Genomic DNA, 26,839 nt, shown 5'->3' on the forward strand with positions numbered 1-26,839 from the left:
GGGCCACAGGGACAGGATTGGAGGGTCCAGGTAGAGCCATGGGGTCCAGTGGAGCCATAGGTGTCAGACATGAAAAAAAAAAAACCCAAAAAACTGAAAAAAAAAATCTCAAAGGCCAATATACAATAGTGGTGTTACCTGCAGGAATGGCTGACAATCTGTTCCTGTGCCTTAGCAGAATCAGGCTCCTATCTTTCCCCTAACCTGATGGTCTTTCATTCGTTTGGCAAAGGCTATTGAGTTCTTGGGGAAGGCCCATTCCCATTTAAAACTATAAATTAAATATCTCTCAAAGACAGCTTAGCCTAAGCCCAGGAATGATTAGGGGAAAGGCAAGATGGGGGAGGTGGATTAGATCAGTTATCTTTCATTGCCGTAATTTTCTCACTGGTATAATTTTTGCAAAGGGACCTATTGACTTTCAGAGAAATATCTTTGGGGTTTTGATTAAGTGAATACAGTTATCTCAAATGCATGTCAGTTTATGAATGTGTACCTTGCTTCATTTTTCCTCTGTGCCATATTGATGTCTTTCAATGTGTCCTATTCTTTCCTGAATTATATAATAATAGATTATTCTCAATTTCTGCACTGCGCTTGGTAAAATCAGGCATAACATCTAAAGAGTCTAATGTACCTACGCAAGATGAGGCTACCCTTGCTCTGACTGTAAACCCACCAGGGGAGACTTAGAACCTGGGAAGCACACTGCAGTGCCCTGTGCTTTTCGTAGGTGCCACTAATCTGCAGGTTGCTCCCACAAAATCTGCCTAGTTTGGGTTTCATATGTCAACTCCAGATAAACTTATCTTCCTCATTCCTTTTCTAAACTCCACCCATACTTCCAGCTAGAAAACACATACCACATGTTCAGATATAAATGTTAAAAATAAGTTTATTTTACTAGATGTATTAAATAAATTTTTTAAAAGCCTGTATACTACTACACCTATTACTTTTTTAAATGCTTGATTAAGAGGTATATTAATTATATTCTTCTTCAAAAATTATTTTCTCATTACTTAACAACTTCATAAAACAATGTTAGTGCTAGACAGGACCTTGAAAAGCTGGTATTTTAAAATATTTAAAAAGCCATGGTAAAGTTTGAGGGTATTTTTGAGAACCTAAAGTAAATACATTTCCAGAAAGAATTATTACAGTCCCTTCACTTTTTATACCTTTTTAGTGTAGTTGCCACATTGAAAATTAAGGAAAATATTCTAACTTTTTTGCTCTTGGAAAAATAATTTTTTGTAGTTATACTAAAGTAAATGTATTGCTTTTTAAACACAGAAAACAAAATAGAATGTGTTTTCCTCAGTGAATGATGAGCTTCCATTTCTTACAAGCTAGGTTTTTTTGTGTTTTTGTATGTGTGTTTTTTTGTTTTTTGTTTTGTTTTGTTTTGTTTTTTGTAGCCCAGGAATAAGTTTTATAACATTGGCAGTTGGGCTACAAGTTTAGAATTTATACATTACTTTCTACACTGGCTTCACATTTACCAAATGTACACATAAGGGATAAATTTAGCCTGCCAATTTTGTTAGTGCCTATATATCAGCAGATTCACCAGACAATAAAAAAGAGAACAATTGATTCACAAACCATTACCTCTCATTGCTGGTTCCACTTTGCTTCGAGATGGCAAAACATAGAACTACACAGCGTTAGGTTTGGAGTTGCAGTTATCTTCAGCACACTTAAATTTCTTTTGTGTTTAAATAATCTTTATTTATAAAATACTATACTAAGAACTATAATTCCATTAAACTTCAATTTGAGAAAAGTGTAATCACTTAAGTAACAGCAGTTACTTAAACTGAAAATGACATCAGTCTAAATTACTTTTGAATAGAGCAAAAATATTGTCAGGTTTCTTGCTGTGGTTCTGGATGTTCAGTAGCAGGCTCCCTTGAAGGCAGAATCAACCCTGAAGGGAACTCGCTTCTACCTTCAGAATGTGAGGGTGAGGTAAAAATCCAGGTCTTGGGTGAAGGTAAGGAGGAAAACCCCTCGGTGGATAGATGTTTCTCACTGCAAATGGAGCATGTGGTGGACCTGGGAAATCCGTTGGTGGATAGTAACCTCCAGAAGCTCCAAACATGGTTCCTGGAGGAGGTGGGGGGAAAGGAGGTCCTCTTCTCATGAACGGGCCCCTTGTATTCACTGGAAACAATGGACCTCTGATTGGAGCTAGAGGTGGAGGCACAAAGCCGGTGCCAGTTGCTTCATTTTCAGCAGGGAGAGATGAATCAGGCACATTTAAATCACCAAGATCATCTTTGGCGTCATTTCTACTGGATTCCATTTCTGAAGGCATTGATCCATCCATTTTATCCAAAGAAGGCATATTAAAACTTCTGAGTTCTGCTGGCCCAGACAGTCTATCAGAATTAGAATAAAATCTGTCTTCCCTTTGTGGAGGAAGACCTGAATCAGGATATGATTGTCCTGGTGGAGGAAATATCATCCTTCGTTCCTGATCCCACGGAGATGACAGGGACCCAGTATCAGAAGGAGCCCTGTGAGGATCAGTTAATGTATCACAGCTTGGTTCTCCTCTTTCATTGGTAATCTGATGGTCCAGAGGATTCCCTGGGCCTCTTGGGCCTCTTCTTCCTCTCCCCGAAAGCACAGGTGAGAGTCTGAGTGGACCCTCCAACAAAGTTTGAGGAGAGAGAAACGCTCTCGTTTCAGATGAAGGCCGACCCAATGGTGAGGGACCATATGGGGACTGCTCTCTGTCAAATGCTGTATTTGAAACATCAGGTGCAGAACGATCTTTTTCTAAAAGTGCAAATTTAAACCCTGTTTCAGTTAATTTTTGTCTGTTGTTAGCATTTTCTTTCCTTAAATCACTGAGGTTTCTTTCAGCAGTCCGAGCTGCCAACCAATTATCATGTCCTTTTCTCTCGTAGGAAATAACCTGCCTTCGATAAAAATTAATAGTTCTCTCCAATTCTTCTTCACGATCTTTGGCTAGCTTTCTATAGGTCTCCAGCCCTTCAGTGGTATGGCTGATCTTTTTTTCCACTTTAGAAAGTTTCTCTTCTTCCTGTATCTGGTAATTTTCCTCTACTGTCAATTTCTTGTGGAGTTTCATTTCATTTTCTTGATATAATTCAGTCATTATTTTAAGTTTCCGTTGAAGTTTCTGATTCTCACTTTCAAAACACATGTTTTCTGACTGCAAAGATGCTTGTTGAGTCTGAAGATTTTTAATTTGCTCTGTAAGCTCGTCCTTTGTTTTGTCAACTTCAGATAACTGAATAATAATGTGGTTTCTTTCTCCTTCTAAGGTTTGTAAAGAAACATTTAACTTAGCAGCATGAATCAGTTTCTTCAAAGCTCCTTTTGGAGGATCATCTAAGTAAGCACCATTTTCCGGTTCACCGTTCACTTCTAATTCCAAGTTATCATCATCCGTTATGTCCTCTCCAAGCACAGCAGCCCAATCTTTCATCTTCAGCAAGCATCCAGTCAGAGTCTTGATGTGATTTTCTTTATCATTTAGAACTTGTTCTGCGTGTACTTTGGAGTCTTCGAATGTTACTTTCTGTTTATTAAGCTCACTCACTTGTTCCTTCCATACTTCAGCTTCTTGCAAAAGCTGCTTCTGGCTTTCCTGAAGTTGAGAATTTTCACTCAAAGCATCTTTTATTGCTATCTCCCATCGTTCTTCATTCATTTGAAAAATCTTGAAAATGATTTTGGCTTCAGCTATTTGTGATTTGAGAGATTTTGACTCATCTTGTACAGACTGTATCGTTTTTGAAATATCCGCCATCAATTCATCTTGTTGAGAATGTTTAGATTTCTCTTCTTTGAACTCTTTTTCTAGACAGAGGATTTCATCCTCAAGTTCAGAATTGAACCTGTTCAGCTTTTCACAGGTTGCCTCCAAACTTCGTGCTTCTGCTGCCGCCTTCTCAAAGCTGACATCCTCTAAAGATGACTCTACTTCATAGTCTTCGTATTCTTTTTGAATAAGGCTAAATTTTTCAAGTAGTTTACATTTTTCTTCAATTAGTCCAGAAAGCGTTGCAGCAAGTATTTTTTCTCTTCCCACATAAAGCCGACTCCTAACCGATCTAAAACTTCTCCACAGAAAAAGGAGAATGGCAAAAAATCCAACAACAGCTGCACATACCACCAATTCCCATGGAAAATCATAAGGATTCGAATCTGGTCTCCTACTTTCAGGTAGTGCTGCCACAACCCTGCCTAGCTCCTCCAGAACCAATCCCAAATAGGGCTTAGGGGTAGCGCCGGGCTCCTCCATAGCGCCAAACTGCTCTGGGATCACCGCGGTAACACCGGCCACAACAAACCGTAGAGAACACGCAGCCTTGGGTCTGGAATCCGAATCTGCGGGCGGCAACCAACTGGAGTGGACCACTGCGGAGCCGGCTGCGGGGGCCGCTGGGGAACGCGGGCACCCCATAGGCCTCACAGACCCATGCTGCGGCCCCCCATTCTCCCCCGCCCCGGCCACCTTGTTACACTTTACATCCTGAGGCAGCGCAGGTCCGAGCCCGACCCGCCTTAGTTCTGGCAATTTTCACATCACATATTTTGAAGCTCTGTTGTTTGGTGAATACGCTTTTAAAATTGCTGTCTTCTTCACAGATTAAACCTTTGATCATTACATAATCTCTCTGTTTCTGGTAATTTTCTTTGCTTTATCTGATATACATACAAGCACTCTTGCTTTCCTTGCATTAATGTTTGTGTAATATATCTTTTTTCATCCTTTTAATTTGGCCTGCCCTGGATTGGTAAATTTCAAGTGAGTTTCTTGTACACAGCATACAAGAAACATATACGAAAGGGTCATACTTTTAAATACACTCTTCTATTATCTGTCTCTTGATAGACCATTCATAATTAAACTAATTATGGATAATTTAGTGCATAAGCGTGACATTTTTTTCTGTATCAATTTTTGTTTCTCTGCTTGTTTTTCTTTTTCTTTTTTTTTTTTTTAATTATACTGTAAGTTCTAGGGTACATGTGCACAACATGCAGGTTTGTTACATATGTATTCATGTGCCATGTTGGTATGCTGCACCCATTAACTCGTCATTTACATTAGGTATATCTCCTAATGCTATTCCTCCCCCTCCCGACTCCCCACAATAGGCCCCGATGTGTGATGTTCCCCTTCCTGTGTCCAAGTGATCTCATTGTTCAATTCCCACCTATGAGTGAGAACATGCAGTGTTGGTTTTTTTTTTGTTCTTGCAATAGTTTGCTGAAATTGACGGTTTCCAGCTGCATCCATGTCCCTACAAAGGACAAAAACTCATCCTTTTTTATGGCTGCATAGTATTCCATGGTGTATATGTGTCACATTTTCTTAATCCAGTCTGTCCTTGATGGGCATTTGGGTTGGTTCCAAGTCTTTACTATTGTGAATAGTGCCGCAATAAACATATGTGTGCATGTGTCTTTATAGCAGTATGATTTATAATCCTTTGGGTATATACCCAGTAATGGGATGGCTGGGTCAAATGGTATTTCTAGTTCTAGATCCTTGAGGTATCGCCACACTGTTTTCCACAATGGTTGAACTAGTTTACAGTCTCACCAACAGTATAAAAGTGTTCCAATTTCTCCACATCATCTCCAGCACCTGTTGTTTCTTGACTTTTTAATAATCACCATTGTAACTGGTGTGAGATGGTATCTCATTGTGGTTTTGATTTGCATTTCTTTGATGGCGAGTGATGATGAGCATTTTTTCATGTGTCTGTTTGCTATATAAATGTCTTCTTTTGAGAGGTGTCTGTTCATATCCTTTGCCCACTTTTTGATGGGGTTGTTTGTTTTTTTCTTGTAAATTTGTTTGAGTTCTTTGTAGGTTCTGGATATTAGCCCTTTGTCAGATGAGAAGATTGCAAAAATTTTCTCCCATTCTGTAGGTTGCCTGTTCACTCTGATGGTAGTTTCTTTTGCTGTGCAGAAGCTCTTTAGTTTAATTAGATTCCATTTGTCAATTTTGGCTTTTGTTGCCATTGCTTTTGGTGCTTTAGACATGAAGTCCTTGCCCATGCCTATGTCCTGAATGGTATTAGCTAAGTTTTCTTCTAGGGTTTTTCTGGTTTTAGGTCTAACATTTAAGTCTCTAATCCATCTTGAATTAATTTTTGTATCAGGAGTAAGAAAAGGACCCAGTTTCAGCTTTCTACTTATGGCTAGTCTGATGAACTTCCCTTTGTGGGTAACCCAACCTTCCTCTCTGGCTGCCCTTAACATTTTTTCCTTCATTTCAACTTTGGTGAATCTGACAATTATGTGTCTTGGAGTTGCTCTTCTTGAAGACTGTCTTTGCAGTGTTCTCTGTATTTCCTGAATTTTAATGTTGGCCTACCTTGCTAGGTTGGGGAAGTTCTCCTGGATGATATCCTGCAGAGTGTTTTCCAACTTGGTTCCATTCTCCCCATCACTTTCAGGCACACCAATCAGACGTAAATTTGGTCTTTTCACATAATCCAATATTTCTTGGAGGCTTTGTTCATTTCTTTTTGCTCTTTTTTCCCTAAACTTATCTTCTCACTTCATCTATTTGATCTTCAATCACTGATACTCTTTCTTCCAGTTGATCAAGTCAGTTACTGAAGCTTGTGCATTTTTCATGTAGTTCTCGTGTCATGGTTTTCATCTCTCTCAGTTCATTTATGGACTTCTCTGCATTGATTATTCTAGTTACCCATTCTTCCATTCTTTTTTCAAGGTTTTTAGTTTCTTTGCACTGGGTACGTAGTTCCTCCTTTAGCTCTGAGACATTTGATCGACTGAAGTCTTCTTCTCTCAAGCACAGTATTAGGGTGGGAGTTACCCAATTTTCCAGGTACTGTGTGTCTCAGTTTCCCTTGGCTAGGAAAGGGAATTCCCTTCCCCATTGCACTTCCCAGGTGAGGCAATGCCTGGGACTACTTCAGCTCTCACTGGTTGGGCTGCACCCACTGACCAGCACAGACTGTCCAACACTTCCCAGTGAGATGAACCTGGTACCTCAGTTGAAAATGCAGAAATCACCCGTCTTCTGTGTCACTCACACTGGGAGCTGGAGGCTGGAGCTGTTCCTATTCCTAAATTTCTTCTTTTAGGTTTTAGAACCAAACTTCCAAATGTGCCCATCCATGGAATAGCTGTGGGCTATCCCTGTAGGGGAAAAAGAAAAAAAAGATTTTAAGAATTTGTTGATGTTTACATTCATACATAGTATTGATTTGCCTAATTTCTGGCTTAGCAAATTAAATAAAAATGTTTGAGTTCTACTCTATCCAATAAATCCTCTCATTTTTCTTTCTTTTTTTCTTAAAATTTTATATTTTTCTCAATCAGTAACTTTGTTATTAATCAATAAGAAAGTAGGGTACTGAAATTAAGAGTGATTTTGGCCCTAGGCCTTGCTAAGTCTGTGATTTTGAGCAACTTAATTAACCTTTCTGTGCTTCGATATCCTTATCTGCACAACATACATAATAATAGTATATACTTAACTTCTCAATCAGTGCAATATTGGGTGAAGGGTAGTGTTGCACAATGCGTATCAACTCATTATTTTTTTCAAAACATTTCCTTGAAAGTGGTTGTAAATAACTATAAACAGCAACTCTGAGAGTTTTCTTTTTTGTTTTAAAATAGGTTTATTTCTTTTTTTAAATTTTATTTCAATAGCTTTTGGATAGTAAGTGGTTTTTTATTATGTAAATGAATAGCATAGTGGGGAAGTCTGAGGTTTTATTTCACCTGTCACCCAAGCAGTGTACGTTGTAACAAATATGTCATTTTTTATTTCTTACCTCTTCTCACGCTCCCACTTCTGAGTCTCCAAAGTCCATTATACCACTCTGTTTGCCTTTGCACATAGTTGAGCTCCAGGCCAGGTGCAGTGGCTCACATCTGTAATCCCAGGACTTGGGGAGGCTAAGGCGAATGGATCACCTGAGGTCAGGAGTTTGAGCCTGACCAATATGGTGAAACCCCATCTCTACTAAAAATACAGAAATTAGCCAGGCGTGGTGGCACACGACTGTAGTCCCAGGTACTCGGGAGACTGAGACAAGAGAATTGCTTGAACCCAGGAGGCAGAAGTTGCAGTGAGCCAAGATTGAGCCACTGCACTCCAGCCTGGATGACAGAGCAAAACTCCATCTCAAAAATAAAATAAAATAAAAATTTTAAAAAACATAGTTGAGCTCCCGCTTGTGAGGACATACAATATTTGGTTTTCCATTTCTGAGTTACTTCATTTAGAATAAAGGCCTCCAGCTTCATTCAAGTTGCTGCAAAATACATTATTTTATTCATTTTATGGTTGAGTAGTATTCCATGGTGTATATATACCACATTTTCTTTATCCACTCATTAGTCGATGGGCACTTAGATTGGTCCCATAACTTTGCAATTGCAAATTGTGCTGTAATAAGCATACATTTTCAGGTGTGTTTTTTACATAATGACTTCTTTCCTTTTAGGTAGATACCCAGTAATGGGATTCCTGAATTGAAAAGTGGTTCTACTTTTAGTTCTTTAAGAAATCTCCACACTGTTTTCTGTAAAGGTTGGCCTAATTTACATTCCTACCCACAGTGAATGCTTCCCTTTTCACCACATCCATGCCAACATCTGTTGTTTTTTTATTTTTTAATGATAGCCGTTCTGGTGAGGGTAAAATGGTATCTCACTGTGGTTTTAATTTCCATTTCACTGATGACTAGTGATGCTGAGTATTTTTTCATGTTTGTACATCTTCTTTTGAGAAATGTCCTTTCATGTCATCTGCCAATGGGCTTGTTTTTTTCTTGCTGATTTGTTTGAGTTCCTTGTAGATTTTGGATATTAGTCCTTTGGGATGGATAGCTTGCAAATGTTTTCTCCCATTCTGTGGGTTGTTTAGCTCTGGTAATTATTTGTTTTTCTATACAGAGCTTTTTGGTTTAATTAGACCCTATTTATTTTTGTATTTTTGTTTGTTACATTTGCTTTTGGGGTGTTAGTCATAAATTCTTGCATAGGCCAATGTCCAGAAGAGTTTTTCCTAGGTTATCCTCTAGAATTTGTATTATTTCAGATCTTCAATGTAAGTCTTTAATCCACCTTGAGGTAATTTTTTTATAAGGTATAAGATAGGGACCCAGTTTCATTCTTCTATATATTGCTATTCAGTTTTTCCAGCATCATTTATTAAATAAGGTGTCTTTTACCCAATTTATAGTTTCATATGTTTTGTCAAAGATCCATTAGCTACAGATATTTAGCTTTATTTCTGGGTTCTCTATTCTGTTCCATTGTTCTATGTGTTTAATTTTGTACAGTACCATGCTGTTTTGGTAACTATAGCATTATAGTATAATTTGAAATCAGGTCAGATGATGCATTCAGATTTGTTTTTTTGTTTAGGATTGCTTTGGCTATTTGGGCTCTTTTTTTTTTTTTTTTTTTTTTTTTTTTTTTTTTTTGTTTTTTATTTTTTTTGGTTTTTTTTTTTTTTTTTTTACTAATTCTGGGAAGAATAGTATTGATATTTTGATAGGCATTGCCTTGAATCTGTAGATTTCTTTGGATAATGTGGTCATTCTTAAAATATTGAGTGTTCTAATTCATGAGCATGGGATGAGTTTCCATTTGTTTGTGTCATCTATGATTTCTTTTGGCAGTGTTTTGTAGTTCTCCTTATAGAGATCTTTCATCTCCCTGGTTAAAAATATTCCTAGATTTTGTTTTGCAGCTATTGTAAAAAGGACTGAGTTCATGGTTTGATTCTCGGTTTGGTTATTGTTCGTGTATAGTACTGCTACTGATTTGTGTATGTTAATTTTGTAACCTGAGACTTCACTGAATTTGCTTATGAAATCTAGAAGTCTTTTGGAGGAATCTTTAGAGTTTTCTAGGTGTACAATTGTATCATCAGTGAACAGTAATAATTTGACTTCCTCTTTTCCAAGTTGGTTACCCTTTATTTTCTTTCTCTTGTCTAATTACTCAAGCTAGGACATTCATTCTAGAAAATGGATGCCCATTTTCTGGTGAAAGTGGGCATCCTTGTCTTGTTCCAGCTCTCAGGAACTGGAACTTTTAACTTTAACCTTTTAACTTTTGCTTTTAACTTTTAACTTATACTTTTAACTTTTCTCCATTCAGTATGATGTTGGCTGATGGTTTGTTATATATGGCCTTTATTCACCTCCTGGCATTTTGAGGTATGTTCCTTCAATGCCTAGTTTGTTATTGGGGGTTACCTAAAGAGATGCTGAATTTTATCAAATGCTTTTGCTGCATCTATTGAACTGATTATATGGCTTTTGTTTTTAATTCTGTTTATGTGATGTATAGTAGTCAACATCTGTATCACAGAGATTTTCATAACTTGTGTCAATATTGTCATTTATTTCAAAGAATTTTTTAATTTCCATCTTGATTTCATTGTTAACCCCAAAATCATTCAGGAGAAGATTGTTTAATTTCCATGTGTTTGTATTGATTTCGGGGTTCCTTTCGGAGTTAATTTCCAGTTTTATTGCACTGTGTTCTGAGAAGGTACTTGACATAATTTTGATTTTCTTAAATGTATTGAGACATGTTTTGTGACCTATCATATGGTCTATCTTGAAAAATATTCCATGTGTTAATAAAAATGTGTGTTTTGCAGTTATTGGGTAGAATGTTCTATAAATATCAGGTCCATTTGTTATAGAGTATAGTTTAAGTCCATTGTTGCTTTATTGTCTTCCTGTCTGAGTGATCTGTTTAGTGCTGTCAGTGGGGTATTGAAGTCCCCACTGACAGCAACACACTATTGAAGTCCCCAATAACAACACACTATTATTGTGTTGCTCTCTGTCTTACTTCTTGGGTCTAATGGTAATTGTTTTATAAATTTGGGAGCTCCAGAGTTAGGGACATATATATTTGGGATTGTAATATCCTCTTGTTGGATTGATTCTTTCATCATTGTATAATGACCTTCTTTCTTTTTTGTTTTTAATATTGTTGCTTTAAAGTCTGTTTAATCTGATATAAAAATAGCTACTTCTGCTCACTTTTGATTTCTATTTGCATGGAGTATCTTTTCCCACTCCTTTACCTTGAATTTATATGAATCCTTATGTGTTAGGTGAATCTCTTGAAGACAGAAGATACTTGGTTTGTGATTTTTTTTTCCATTCTGCCAATCTGTATCTTAAGTGGAGCATTTAGGCTGTTTACATTCAATGTTCATGTCGAGATGTGAGATACTTTCTCAGTCATCATGTTAATTGTTACCTACTTTATTTTCTTCATTGTATTATTGTTTTATAGGCCTGTGCATTTTATGCTTTCAAGAAGTTCTATTCTGGTGCATGTCAACGTTTTGTTTCAAGATTTAGAACTCCTAGCATTCCTTGTAGGGTTTGTCTAGTAGTAACAAATTGCCTCAGCATTTGCTTGTCTGAAAATGACTTATTTCTCCTTCATTTATGGAACTTAGTTTTGCAGGATACAAAATTCTTGCCTGACAATTATTCTCTTTACAGAGGCTAAAAAGGCTGGGTGCGGTGGCTCACACCTGTAATCCCAGCACTTTAGGAGGCCAAGGTGGGCGGATCACAAGGTCAGGAGATAGAGACCATCCTGGCTAATACAGTGAAGCCCCATCTCTACATATATATATATATATTAAAAATTAGCCAGACATGGTGGTGGGTGCCTATAGTCCCAGCTACTAGGGAGGCTGAGACAGGAGAATGGCGTGAACCTGGGAGTCAGAGCTTGCAGTGAGCTGAGATTGTGCCCCTGCACTTTAGCCTGGGCAACAGAGTGAGACTCCGCCTCCAAAAATAAAATGGCTAAAGATAGGATCCCAATCCCTTTGGGCTTGTAAGGCAACATGGTTTGACTCTGTGTCCCCACCAAAACCTCATGTCAAATTGTAATCCACACATGTGAGAGGAGAGGGCTTGTGGGAGGTGATTGAATCGTGGTGGCTGACTTCCCCCTTGCTGTTCTTATGACAGTGAATGAGTTCTGATGAGATCTGATGGTTTAAAAGTGTGTGGCACTTCCTCCATTGCTCTTTGTCTCCTGACACCATGTGAGAAAGATGCTTGCTTTCCCTTCACCTTCCACCATGATTGTAACTTTCCTGAGGCCTCCCAGTCATGCTTCCTGTAAGCCTGTGGAAATGTGAATCAATTAAACCTCTTTCCTTCATAAATCACCCAGTCTCAGGTAGTTCTTTATAGCACTGTGGGAATGGACAAATACAGAAAATTGGTACTGGGAGTGGGGTACTGTTATAAAGATACCTAAAAATGTGGAAGTGATTTTGGAAATTAGCAGAGGTTGGAACAGTTTGGAGAGCTCAGAAGAAGACAGGAAGATGTGGGAAAGTTTGGAACTTCTTAGAGGTTTGTTGAATGGCTTTGACCAAAATGCTGATAGTGATATGGACAATGAAGTCCAGGCTGAGGTACTCTCAGATGGAGATGAGAAATGTATTAGGAACTGGAGTAAAGGTCAGTTTTTAGCAAGAAGAAAGATGGCCTTTTACCCCTGCCCTAGAGATCTGTGGAACTTCGAAATTGAGAAAGGTGATTTAGGGTATCTGGGAGAAGAAAGTTCTAAGCAGCAAAGCATTCAAGGTGTGACCTGGCTGTTTATAAAAGTCTATTCTCATGTGTGTGAACAAAGAGATTAGCCAAAACTGAAAGTTATGTTTAAAAGGGAAGAAGAGCATAAAAGTTTGAAAACTTTACAGTCATTATATCTTAGCACTTTAAAATGATCTCCTTTCACGCCATATCTCATATTCAGGCCACAAGAGGTGGACTCTCAAGGCTTTGGGCAGCTCTGCCTCTGTGGGTCTGCAGGTTATATAGCCCCTGTGGCTGCTTTCACAGGCTTGCATTGAGTGTCTGTGGCTTTTCTAGGTATGTGGTGCAAGCTGTCAGTGGATCTACCATTCTGGGGTCTGGAGGACAGTGGCTAATGTGATACCTTGGGGATGTTATAGAACCCTGTTTTTTCATACTTGCCAGGATTATTTTTCTGGTTCCTTCTAATTTGGATAGACTATTTCTTTTCGTTATTGTTGACTTCTTTTTATTTGACTGTTTTATGTCTTTTTTCCCCTGAAGGATGTGACTTTAATGTTTATAGTTTATTGCAGCCTTATTTAGCTCTTGGTGCTTTCAGGGGTGAAGACTCTGTAAGAATTTCTTGTTATGGTCTTTGTATGGTGGCTTTCTCAGATGCTGGCTGTAGTAATGATGTGCTTGGTGTGTGACTAAGTTCACTATCTCTTATTAGGTTGGAATAGCAGAGGTCTCTTGAAGCTTATCTCATTCCCGCATGGGGTGCACATATTTGTTTATTTTTCCCCAGTAGGAGAGGCGTCCCTGTGTAGAAACGAGTTGTGGCTGAAGCAGGTGGGTAAATGCAACACCCAATAGTTGGCAGAAGTCCCAGTCTTGACAGAGGTGGCCAGGGGAGCTCTCAGTGAGCACTGAGATCTTACCAGGGGGAAGAATGGCCTCTCCCTTGACAGGCCAGCAGGAAAGCAGTCCATCTCCCAGTCACACTCCTGATCTAGTGCTACAGCTATTCAAATCAGACAGGCATCTCTTTTCATCTACAGGAATGAAATTCCAAGTAGAGTTGAATACTTGATATTCCAAATAGAGATGAATTGTGACACTACCCCTCATGCAAGCCTGAACCCAGAGGGCACTCCTCCTGTGAGGATTCAGTCACCCTGAAGTGTTCCAGAAAGGCTGCCTATAGGTGGACTCATGCTGAACTCCTATGGGAGAAGCCCTAGCTGTGTCTTCAGTGATTGACAAGAGGGAAAAAGAATTCTTCTTCTCCAAGACCGTTTGTGAGCACAAGGGCTGCCTCACAGTTGGGGCAGAGCTTCAGACTTTCCCCACTGAGCCCAGCACCGTATCTGTGCCTCTGCTGAAAGAAACTTCCCACCAGCAGAAAGTTCTGGGATTCAAGGCCTGCCATCCAGACTCATTTATCTCTCAAGGTGCTCTCTTAATGTGGTACCTTCGCTGTCTGCCTAGGAGTAGGAGTTGCTGAGAGCCAGACTACTGTGAAGGCGGCTGCTCCTCTGGGTCTAGCCACCTAGTGGGGCTGCCACACTCCAGGCTGCTGCTGGGAAATGTCTGCAAGGGAACCAGTGATGTGATCTGTCCTCAAGTCTCCCAGCTCTGATGGAGATGGCAGGGGAGTGACGTAAACTCTGTAAAGTTCCTTGGTTATAAATAACTTTAGTATGTTGGCTTTCTCAAATGCTGGTAGAAAAAGTAATGAATTGGTCACATGGGCAAACTCAAGACCTCCTGGTTAGCCATGGTACTGCAAGCAATGGTGATAACTGAGGTAACGCACACATGTTCTTCTTCCTGAGCACTGTGTTATTCTACCTACAGATGTTGTAATGGACTGTGTCAGTTGACCTCCAGCCAGGAGGTGGCACTTGCGAAAGAGCACAAACTGTGTTAGTAGCAGTGGGATTTGTGCTTGCTTTGTTACCTAGGGGAGGTATTCTGTATTCTCGGACAATGAGTGGGGCCATAAAGCTCCCAAAAGTTTCTGTCCATTGTGTTAAGTTACCAGGGTGGGTGGAGGGGCAAAGCCAGGTAGCATCTGGGTCAGACAGGGCCACACTCTGACTCTCCACATGCAGGACAAGCAGCAGTTTTTGTGAAATTGGAGGGCAGTTCTCTTGCCACTGGGGTAGTGTTCCAGAGAGAAGCACAGCTGTCTCTGCTGCACAGAAGAGTTTGTGCAGGAAGTGAGGAATAGCAGGTGGCAATAAACCCCACCCAGCTCCCGTTCACTTAGCAAGGCAGGTCTCACACTTGCAGTGCTCTCCACTAGCAGCAGCTAGCTAAGTCCTAAGCAGTCTATGCTCAGAACTCCCCCAGAAGATGCTACCATGGCTTTCAGACCTCACCCCTTCCAGTCCACCCAGAAAGCCAGAACACCCGGCTCCTGCACCTGTGGCAGCAGCACATTTCCCACCCACCCTTAAGTTCTGGCCAACGGTGTTTGTCCACACTTGAGATTATATCCTGAATTTCAGTTGGGAGCCTCTCTCAACCTGTGACTGCTACCTGCATTAGCTGACAGACTTCTGTAAGACCAAAAATGGCTTCCCTCCATCCATGCTGGAGACTGGGAATGCACAGAACTCTTCCCGCTGCTGCTCCTACTTTTATGTTCCCTACCACTCCCTAAATCAGCTCCAGTGCTGGGTAGGATTAAGGCCTTCCCCCATGGGCTGTATTGCCAGGTTCCCCAGTGGGAGGGTATATCCTGGAGGCAGTTTATCTGCCCTCGCACTCTGGGGACTTATAGTTTTCCACCTGGCTTACAGTGAAGACTGCAGCCTGCCACTTATTTCAAAGGGCCTGTGGTTTCTTTCAGTTTTCCTGTTAAGTTCCTGTGTTGCTTCTTGGAAAAAAAGTTCACAGTGTAAATCTCTACACACTATTTTGTCTTTCCAAAAGCGGGAGGCATACTAACAATGTCTCCAATCCACCACAAAACAAACAAACAAAAAAACAGTTTTCTTGACCCTCTTGAGGAGAATACTTGTTTTTGAAAAATGTAGAATATTATTATTAAAATTGCTTTCTCGTCTCCTATTGGCTTTCGATTATATTATGTATTTGCTGTTTGCATAGAGATGATTGATATTTAAGTTAGGCTTATGGAGGGAAAGATTATATAGATTGTCTTTCTTGCCAACAGCTTAGTTGGAGCCTTTTATCATCCCATGTCTGTATGACTGACAATAACATGGCCTCTCTGTTCATACCCAGCTTGCACAATTCTAAAGGCAATCCCCCTGAGGCTCACAATCATCTCTTATCCCCCTTGCTCATGTGTCTCGTTGCCTAAAGAATAAAAGTATTCACTGGGGCTTTCCAATCATCCCACAATCTGGTACGCCCTCCACGAGCATGTGGACTCCCTTTTTTGTCCAAGTTCTGCTTGCCTCCTGCATGGCTTATTCTTCTCTTTCTGACTGGTCAAGCTTTACCTACCCATTCTACAAGGTTTACTCACATCCTAATGAAGACCTTCATCAATTATTCCACCCTACATTTATATTGATCCCTAAACCAAGCCACAAATATCAGTAGGAAAGAAAGTAAGCCCAGGAAACAGCCATCATTTCACTGGTAACATTCAAACAGCAAGGCTTTCATATACAAATGGAAACATAACATTTTTCTTTTCTCTTTTTTAATTATACTTTAAGTTCTGGGGTACATGTGCAGAACGTGTAGGTTTGTTACATAGGTATACATGTGCCATGGTGGTTTGCTGCACCCATCAACCCATCACCTACATTAGGTATTTCTCCTAATGCTATCCCTCCATTAGTCCCCCACCATGGAATACTATGCAGCCATAAAAAAGGATGAGTTCATGTCCTTTGCAGGGACATGAATGAAGCTGGAAACCATCATTCTCAGGAAACTATCACGAGAACAGAAAATCAAAGACTGCATGTTCTCAACTCCCACTTGAACAAGGAGAACACATGGACACAGGGAGGGGAACATCACACACATACACATTTTTCAAAAAGAATTTTATTAGAATTTCTAGAAGAGAAGGTGAAAGAGTCCAGTATATCAAGAAAGCTCTTCACTCATGAAATAACATGGTGTTAACAGAAGGAGCACACACTTTGGAGTCAGAAGAGCTAGTTTTGACTTTTTTCTGTGAACTTGACTTAGTTTCATAAATGGCCTGAGCCTCACTTTTTCCATATTTAAAAGAAGTGATGCCTATTAGCCTTGGGAGATGAAGAATAAGTGATAAACTGTAAGTACTTAGCACAGTGTCTGGCACACTGTGGATGCTCAAAACCTGTTAGATCCTTCCTGTCTCCCCTTTTCCTTCCAGTTAAAGCACCATAAACATAAGAGCAAAGGCACATTAAAGAACATTTGGGAAAAAGACAGGAGAGTAGAAGAGTGCCTTATAATATCTAATGTTTGAGCTCCCCTTACATGAAGAACAATCATGTTCTATTCCTGATTAAACACATGAGAGTATCTCAAAGGTGGACAATTGCCATTTAGTCACACATTGGTTTGATTCCTAGCAAAAGTTTACCTACCTGGTAGATAGTTTCATTTAAATAGAATTAAAGAAGGCAGTGAAAGGACTGGTCAATTATGAACCTAATTCCAGTCAAGAGTATAGAAATGTTTGGTGAAGCTGGAATGACCAGCACACTTGGAAGAAAGTGATCCTGTGTTATCTATTACTTAGTCAAGAATAGTTACAGATGAAAATAACAGCAATCATCAGCTACATTATATGTCACATATGTGCTAGATACTTGAAAAAGAAAAATTCCAAACCAAAAATCAGTACAATCTCATCACCATAGAAAAGCAGATCTCAATAGGGAATATAAAAGAAAAATATCTAAAGAAAACAATGTGCCCGTATAATGAGGAACCACAGTCTTTAAGCTCGAACTTCAGTAAGGTGTAATAGGAGTTTCTAGCCCAGAATAAATTGACCAATCAAGATACATGATGGGAAACCATAGAGGGGATTAATGAATTTATTTACTTGGAACAATAAGAAACACATTGAGGAAAACCAGAGGGAAAAATGAACCTGCTGCTGGGAGCAGGTGGTCTAAGATTAATTCTGCTCCACATACAGCATTTTCCATCTCAGCTGATGGTGGCAACTCCATCTCTCCAGTAGCAGGCTTATCCTTGACTACTGTTTATCTCTCATGATACCCATTCAACTCATTTAAAAGTTCTATTAGCTCTATCATCAAAATAATTCAGAATCCAACCATATCTTGCTGCTTCCACTGTTAACCTTCTGTCCACACTACCAACATCATATGCCATTCTTCTTCCTCCTATAGCTTATTTCCTATTCCCGTCCTGCTCTTTCTTTTTAAAAAATGCTTTAAAATCATTTTCCATGTTAGAGTCACTGAGCTCAGCACTTAATATTTATTGCCCTGTTTAATCTTAGCAATAACTCCCAGGCAGCATTATTATTGTAACCATTTTATACACAAGAAAAATTGGGCTGATAGAAATAAATAACTAGTTTGTAATCAAAGAGAGATGAAGTGAAAGAGCCAAGGTTTGATTTAAGAGCATCTGCACTATTAAATACCTTCTATTTTCTTCCTCGTCTATGTACTCACAGCAATTTGTATGGATCCTCTGTCTGTCACTACAATTACTACACCGAATGGTCATTATCTATAATATTTGACTCTCTTTCACAATAGACAGTTGAAATATAGAGAAATAACTAATATTAGTAACATATATCATTACTGAGCACTTCCCATGGATTGTGCATTTATTCATTCATCACACTTAATGAATATCTGCTATGTACCAGGCACTGTTCCAGGTAGTAGGGAATCAGTGGTGAACAAAATAAGAAAAAAAATCCTGCCCCTTAGCAGTTCACATTTTGGTAGAGAAATAGACAAATAAATGTACAAATATACCTATAATATATCAAGTAATGATAAGGACACAGACTCAGGCAGGTTGATGGGTATGGTGGTAGCAATGTATGGAAATTCTCTTGTGAGTTCTTCTGTCTTTTCACTGAAGTAAGAATCAAAGTCACCAGATGAGCATAAATATGAGGAGGAAGTGTGGAAGGTTTGAGGATAGAAAACATACGAAACAGTCAGATAGGACTATGTAAGGTATAGTTAACTAGAGATTTCAATAAAATCAGTCATCCTCGTGTGTTTTCCTCCAGCCACACTCAGCTGCTTTGGTTCAAGTGAAGATTTAACCGGATAGCAGGCACACCATGTTAAATTCTTGATAGATATTATCTCATTCAAATTTTACAACTCTGTAGGTTGTTCTCATCCTGTACTTTCCAGATAAGGAAACTGAACTTAGAGAATTTCTCACTTTCCAAATGTCATGCAGATGGGAAGTGTTGAAATTAGGATTTGAACCCAGATTTTTCACCTTCAAACCTTGAGTTGTTAAATTTGACAAATGACCATATCAGATGTAGTCTTTATTCTCATCTCTGTATGTGCTTAGTAAGTTATTTTTCAATGAACTAGCTTTAGAAATAAAGTACATGAATCCAGGAGACAAATACTTGGCTAACAGGCAATTCTTACATGTTCTGGTGGACTGAAAAGTTAATATGAGTCATCAGAGTTGGGACTGCCAAAAAACACTAATTAGATAAGGGCTGCATTAGTAAAAAATATAGGAATGAGCCCACCCTGCAGGCATAGACCAGACTATACCTGCAGTATTATGTCCGATTCAAGATGCCAGTGCTGTCATGGGGCATCAGTAAATTTAAACATGTCATCCGAAGAAAAGCAGAAAGGTTAGTGGAGTGCATGGTACCCAGAAAGCATGAAGAAATACTGGGGAGGAAAGAGACCACTTACCCTTTTAAAGAAATACTTAATGCAGTAGTTGTCTTTATGCACATCTTCAAGACTGCCTGTGTTAGGCTGTTCTTGCACTGCTCTAAAGAAATACCTGATATTGGGTAACTTATTTTAAAAAGAGGTTTAACTGTCTCAAGGTTCTGTAGGCTTTACAGGAAGCATGATGCTGGCATCTGCTCAGCTTCAAAAAGGCCTCAGGAAGCTTACAATCATGGCAGAAGGTGAAGAGGGAATAGATACATCACACATACAAGCAGGAGCAAGAGAAAGAGAGAGGTGACACAGACTTTTTTATTATATTATTATACTTTAAGTTCTGAGGTACATGTGCAGAACGTGTCATTTTGTTTCATAGGTATGCACGTGGCATGGTGGTTTGCTGCACCCATCAACCTTTCACCTACATTAGGTATTTCTCCTAATGTTATCCCTCCGCTAGCTCCCCACCATCTGACAGGCCCCAGTGTGTGATGTTCCCCTCCCTGTGTCCATGTGTTCTCATTGCTCAACTCTCACTTATGAATGAGAACATGCAGTGTTTGGTTTTCTGTTCTTGTGATAGTTTGCTGAGAATTATGGTTTTCAGCTTCATCCATGTCCCTGCAAAGGACATGAACTCATCCTTTTTTATTGCTGCATAGTATTCTATAGTGTATATGTGCCACATTTTCTTTATCCAGTCTATTATTGATGGTCATTTGGGTTGGCTTCAAGTCTTTGCTATTGTGAATAATGTCACAATAAACATACGTGTGCATGTGTCTTTATAGTAGAATGATTTATAATCCTTTGGGTATATACCCAGTAATGGGATTGCTGGGTCAAATGGTATTTCTGGTTCTAGATCCTTGAGAAATCACCACACTGTCTTCCACAATGGTTGAACTAATTTACACTCCCACCAACAGTGTAAAAGTGTTCCTATTTCTCCACATCCTCTCTAGCATCTGTTGTTTCCAGACTTTTTAATGATCACCATTCTAACTGGCATGAGATAGTATTTCATTGTGGTTTTGGTTTGCATTTCTCTAATGACCAGTGGTGATGAGCATTTTTTCATATGTCTGTTGGATGCATAAATGTCTTCTTTTAAGAAGTGTCTGTTCATATCCTTTGCCCACTTTTTGATGGGGTTGTTTGTTTTTGTCTTGTACATTTGTTTAAATTATTTGTAGATGCTGGATATTAGCCCTTTGTCAGATTGATAGATTGCAAAAATTTTCTCCCATTCTGTAGGTTGTCTGTTCACTCTGATGATAGTTTCTTTTGCTGGGTGCCACAGACTTTTAAATGGCCAGATTTCTCAATAACTCACTCACTATTGTGAGGACAGCACCAAGTAGATGGTGCTAAATCATTCATGAGAAATTCACCCCCATGATCCAATCACCTCCCAGCAGGCCATACCTCCAATACTGAGGATTACAATTCAACATGAGATTTGGGTAGGGACAAATATCCAAACTATATCACTATTCTGCAATTCTGGAGCACAGAATTAGGGTTTAAAAGGTCTATTGTGCCTCAGCAGAATAAAGAAGCTGTGACAATTGGAGCTGTTTGAAACCCGCTGTCCCACAGGGAGGTGTGTGGCATGTCGTTGAAAGGGATGAAGAGGGCCTTCTGTGACCTTTTTATGGATGTCATAGAGGAGAATCACAAAGACAGAGAATAAAACTGAATTATCTGTCTTCCCTGCCAACTCTAAGGAAGTCTGGGATAATAATCCTTCCTTTTGACATCCTTTGGTGCATGTTTTCCTTCACCATACAACTCTTTTCCCATTGTCTTCAGTCAAATTGTGTGGGAATCCCAAATCCCTCACATATTGTCTGATGCTCAACAAATTTTCTAAGCTCCTTGTGCCTGTCTCCTCATCAATAAAATAAGAACAGTGATAGAGCATCTCTTATGGGATTGTTGTGAGATTTATATAAATTAATCCATATAAAGTCCTTAGAAGGGTGCTTGAAAATATAAGTGTTCAATAAATGTTAGGGTCCATTGTTTTTTAAATTATTTATCATACACTGCCATTTACGATTTCTTTATTATTTTATGTGTAATTCTTGTTTTCTTCAGCTAGATGATCTTTCTGGTCATAGGACTGAGCATACAGAATATGTCAGGTTACTAACAGTCCAACATGAAAATGTGTGTCTCTCCTTTCAAGCAGGTTAGACTTGTTTAGAAGCCCCATTTGTACATTCTCAGCAATACTTTCAGAGTTTTATGGGGTTACCACCTAAATATTTTATGAATTTCTTCGTCTTTTAAAATATAAAAGTGTACTCAGTCTCAATCTCATTTTTCAGGGGTTGCTGTAGCCATCATTAGGAAATAAGCAAAGATTTGTTTTGGATATGGACCATAACAGTTTTCGGAAAACCTTCAGTGTTGGACTATACAAGTTGGGGAGGAAGGAAAGGAGCATTATTGGTGAAAACACAGATAAGTGACATGATCCTCATAGGTCTTGAGGAACTTATAATCTAGCGGAAGAGACTGAGTCTTGCCTGACCCAGCCCTTTCCTGCTTTTCCACCTCATCTGGTACATGCCCTCTTGCCCCAGTTCTAGCCTTGATGACTGAGTTTTTCAAACAAGATGATTCCCATCTTCCCACTGTCCCTCCTACCTGACACTCTTTCCCCTGCCCTTTGCATGAGTGTCTTCTCTCACCCTTCAGGATTTGGCATAAATAGTTTCTCTTTAGCTTGGTGTTCCTTAATCACCATGTCTAAATAAATTCCCTATTCCAATCCCAACATTCATTTATTATTGTTATACACCCCTTTTGTTACCCTCATAGCACTTGCCAAAATTTTTGTTTTTATCTATTAATATTTATGTGTTTGCTTCCTTGTTTTTGCACCCTTTATCCCCAACAAGAGAAGTGATCATATCTGTCTTTATTCACAAATGCGATCTCTTTTCCATAGCAAGGATTTCAACAGATGTGTTGTGTGAGTGAAAGATGTCAACATAACATCATGAGCACTGGGACTGACGTGCTGGGGGGCCAGAGAAGTCAGGCATCCAGAGCACCATTAGCAGTTGCAGGAGATTTCCAGAAGGGCATTGCAGAGGCTGCCAGTGCCCTGCCATAGCCCCTTAGCACTTGTCACATACATGCCAGCACATGTTGCAAGACTGCCAATCTCCCCTCTCTGCCTGAGAAAGCACGCTTGGCCAGCACACAAGAAAGGCCAAAAAGACCCAGGAGTGGATGCCCAGAGGAGCAGCTCTCAACCAAAGAGGGGTAGGCATGGGTATCCTGAGCACCTGAGTGTCCTTTCCCCAAGTGTGAAACCTCTAAGGTATACCCTACAGTGTCCCTATGAAGTCTAGTGGTGCTGAGCCCGTTGCCAAAGCAGTAACCTGTTCATTACAACATGTTCCAGAGGTTTTCTTTCCTGTGTTAATTCCCTATCTTCTATGAGTGTTTCCAGATAGACTGCCTCAATAAATTTCTTGCATTTAAATCTTCATCACAGGGTCAGCTTCTGGAAAAATCTCAACATAAAAGAAGTGATCAGAATCTTGAAAGACATGTAGAATTCACTAGACAAGAAGTTAAAAAAAAAAAGAAAATCTGAAGAGGGCAGGATCCCCATAGTGCAGGAGAAGAAAATCAAAGCTCTATTTTCCACTCAGCTGCCTTTCCTCTAGGAGGGATCAGACTTTGTTTTTGTCAGGGTCCCTAGAAGGTATTTACAGGAAAAGACAGTAAGAGATTGGCTGATCTCCTGCATATTCGATAAGCTATTTCAGAGCCAACAGCTCAGTTCAGTGCAGGTGGACAGAAGGTCTTGAACTCTTGAAATAACACATTGCAACCTAGCAGGCTGTGTTCATGAATCTTTAACTAAAGAGCTTCTTTGTGTCTTTTCCTTTTTTGAAATACAGCTCAGGATCCAGGAATGTGATGCTTAACCCTGAAAAGGAAACCTTGTACAAATGGTTCCTTGAAAACCAGCATGTAGCCTGTTCATAAATTTTATGATGTGTGAAGCACATGTTCAAGGAAGTATTTATTAGTAAGACCATAAGTTAAATTAGGAAGGGTGGTTCATACCTTAAATATTCCATCACTTTCTGTACTGTTTATGTACCCAGACCCAAGTGTGAAACTTAAATTTGTTTTTAATGTATTCTCCTGACAAATGATTTACTCTAGTCAAATGTATTTTCTTTTGGTTCCCTGGATAGTTAAGTTTTACAGTTGGGGGAAGATAAGAAAATGCTTTTAAATTACTCTTTCAACACACACAAAGTTAAAATTTCTGTGCTGATATCATAGAATAATTTTCCTGCGGGATTTAATAAAATGTAGTGTGATTTCAGGTATATTAGTACAGGCATACCTTGTTTTATTGCACTTCACTTTACTGAGCTTCACAAATATGCGATTTTCACAAATTGAAGGCTTGTAGCAACACTCAAGCAAGTCTATCAGCGCTATGTTTCCAACAGCATGTGCTCGCTTTTTGCCTCTGTGTCACATTTTGGCAATTACCTTAGTATCTTAAACTGTTTAATTACTTTCATATCTGTTATGGTGATCTGTGATCAGTGATCTTTGAGCTTGCTACTGTAATTTTTCTGGGGTACCAAAACCAGCACTCATATATGACAGATAATTTAATAAATGTATGTGTTGTGACTACTTTACCATCCAACCTTTCCTCCCTCCTTCTCTCTCTCTCTCTCTCTCTCTCTCTCTCTCTCTCTCTCTCTCTCTCTCTCTCTCCTCTCTTTGGGCCTCCCTGTTCTCTGAGAGACAACAATATTTAAGTAAGGCAAATTAATAACGGCACAATTACTTCTAAGTGTTTTAGTGAAAGGAAGAGTTGCATGTCTCTCACTTTAAATCAAAAGCTAGAAATTATTACGTTTAGTGAGAAAGGCATGTCGAAAGTTCAGGGAGGTCAAAAGCTAGGCCTCTTGCACCAGACCGTCAGCCAAGTTGTGAAGAATGCAAAGGAAAAGTTGCAGAAGGAAATTGAAAGTGCTACTCCAGTAAACACATAAATGATAAGAAAGCAAAACAGCCTTACTCCTGATGTGGAGGAAGTTTGAGGGGTCTGAATAGAAGATCAAACCAGCCACATTTCCTTAAGCCAAAACCTAATTCAGAGCAAGGCCCTAACTCTGTTTAATTCTGTGAAGGCTGAGTGAGGTAAAGAAGCCATAGAAGAAAAGTCTAGCGCTAGCAGAGGATGGTTCATGGGGTTTAAGGAAAGAAGTTTTCTCTATAACATAAAAGTGCAAGGTGAAGTGACAAGCGTAATGGAGAAGCTGCAGCAAGTGATCTGGAAGATCTAGTTAAGATCATTGGTGAAGGTGGCTACACTAAGTAGCAGATTTTCCATGTAGACAAAATGCCTAATATTGGAAAAGATGCCATCTAGGATTTTCACAGCTAAAGAAGAGAGGTCAATGCCTAGCTTCAACACTCCAAAACACAGACTGATTCTTTTGTTAGGGACTAATACAGCTATTGACTTGAAGTTGAAATCAATGATCATTTACTATTCTGAAAATTCTAGGGCCATTAAGAATTATGCTGAATCTGTTCTGACTGTGCTCTATCAGTGGAAAAACAAAACCTGGATGACCATACATCTATTTACAGCATGGCTTGCTGAATATTTGTTCAACATCTGTTGAGACCTACTGCTCAGAAAGAAAAGATACTTTTCAAAATACTACTTTTCACTGACAATGTAGTCATCCAAGAGCTCTTATGAAGATGTCCAAGGAGATTAATGCTGTTTTTATGCCTGCTAACACAGCATTCATTCTGCAGCCCAGGGAGCTGGGCTTCTTATCATTTAAGAAACACACACATTTTGTGTCTTTTCCTTCTTTGAAATACAGCTCAGGATCCAGAATGTGATGCTTAACCCTGAAAAGGAAACCTTGTACAAATGGTTTATCATTTTTCTTATCATTTAAGAAACACACATTTTATAAGGTTATGGCTGCCATAGACAGTGTTTCCTCTGATGACTGTGGGCAAAATACATTGGAAACCTTTTGGAAAGGATTCACCATTCCAGATGCTATTATTAACATTTTTCATTCATGGGAGGAGGTAAAAAATATCAACATCAACAGGAGTTTGGAAGAAGTTGATTTCAGCCCTCATGGATGACTTGGAGGGGTTCAAAACTTCAGCAGAGGAAGTAACTGTAGATGTGGTGAAAATAGCAAGAGAACTAGAATTAGAAGTAGAACCTGAAGATGTAACTAAATTGCTACAATCTCATAATAAAACTTGAATGAATGAAGAGTTGATTGTTATGAATGGGCAAAGAAAGTGGTTTCTTGAGATGGAATCTATTCCACTCCTGATAAAGATGATGTGAACATTGTTGAAATGAAAACAAAGGATTTGGAATACTACACAAATACTGTTGATAAAGTGGTGGCAGAGTTTGAGAAGATTTACCCAAATTTTGAAAGAAGTTCTACTGTGGAAAAATGCTATCAAACAGCATCACATACTACAAAGAAATACTTTGTGAAAGAAAGAATTAATCAATGGAGCAGACTTCACTGTTGTCTTATTTTAAGAAACTGCCATAGTCACCCCAGCCCTCACCAACATCCACTCTGATCAGTCAGCAACCATCAACATTGAGGCAAGACCCTCCATCAGCAAAAAGATTATGACTCACGGAAGACTAAGATGATCATTAGCAATTTTTAGCAATAAAATATTTTTTAATTAAGGTATACATATTTTTCAGATGTAGTGCTATTTCATACTTACAGACTACAGTATAATGTAAACATAACTTTTGTATGCATTGGGAAACCAAAAAGTCTACATGACTCACTTTATTTAGCTATTTGCTTTGTTGTGGCAGTCTGGAACCCAACCCACAGTAACTCCAAGGGTACGTCTGTATCCCTGAAAATTAGAGCATTTCACATTCAGGCCACTATGATGAATTTGAAAACTAGTTAGTCACAGCAGCGTCTGTGAAAGTCATATTTAGCGTAACCAAATTTAGGAGAGGCTCACATTGGGACACAGGTTCTAATGGGCTATGGCCCTTAGTCTCTGATTTCAGCAAAACTCCTAACTAGAGCACTTCAAAATGAGAGCTGTGGTTGAAAAAGTATAAACTTTGAAGAACTGAGAAACCATTGTACCACATTGTGATGGTAAACTCCTGTAAAATCAGAATTATTTATACTACAGGCTATGCTGCCTACTGTATTGATAGCTGTGCATTATCCTGGAGTCTCTTTGTATGAATATGGTTAACTTTACACATTTAAAGGATAACATATTTTTTAAAAGAATATAAATCTTTCTGTATTCTTAAAACAAAGAATATTATGTGAGAGTGTGTGTGGGTGCTATTTTATA

At 39.1% G+C, this 26,839-nt stretch overlaps 1 protein-coding gene and 1 pseudogene across 3 annotated transcripts in view; one reads left to right on the top strand and one right to left on the bottom strand.

Moving 5' to 3' along the window:
• The window catches only part of BBOX1 (gamma-butyrobetaine hydroxylase 1), a 92,029-nt gene that overhangs the window by 24,690 nt on the left and 40,500 nt on the right, over window positions 1-26,839 (top strand). The gene's annotated exons all lie outside the window — the stretch shown is intronic.
• LOC116269755 lies at window positions 1,844-4,336 on the bottom strand (annotated as a pseudogene).

The sequence above is a fragment of the Papio anubis genome, chromosome 12 (genome assembly GCF_008728515.1).
Source record: "Papio anubis isolate 15944 chromosome 12, Panubis1.0, whole genome shotgun sequence".
NCBI lineage: Eukaryota > Metazoa > Chordata > Mammalia > Primates > Cercopithecidae > Papio > Papio anubis.